The sequence below is a fragment of the Eimeria tenella genome, genomic scaffold (genome assembly GCF_000499545.2).
Source record: "Eimeria tenella Houghton genomic scaffold, Eth_scaff2104, whole genome shotgun sequence".
Classification (NCBI taxonomy): domain Eukaryota; phylum Apicomplexa; class Conoidasida; order Eucoccidiorida; family Eimeriidae; genus Eimeria; species Eimeria tenella.
This window is the reverse complement of record NW_013541952.1, coordinates 2,454-2,733: the sequence shown is the minus strand read 5'-3', so window position 1 is coordinate 2,733 and position 280 is coordinate 2,454.

Below are 280 nucleotides of genomic sequence, written 5' to 3'. Positions count from 1 at the left end.
CTGCTGCTGCTGCCGCTGCTGCTGCTGCTGCTGCTGCTGCAAGTCAGGGGGTGAGGAAGCCATGTGCCGGGGGGTGGCCCCTAAAGAAGACCCCAGGGGGCCCCCGGGGGGCCCCCCAGCCCTCTGGCGCCGGGCCTGCAGCATCTGCTGCTGCTGCTGCAGCAGCTGCTGCTGCGGCAGCAGCTGGCTGGGCTCTGGCAGCGACTCCAGTGACAGCAGCAGGGGCCCTTCTGCAGCGTCTTGGGGGCCCCTCGAGGCCTCCGGAGACCCTGCTGCTGCT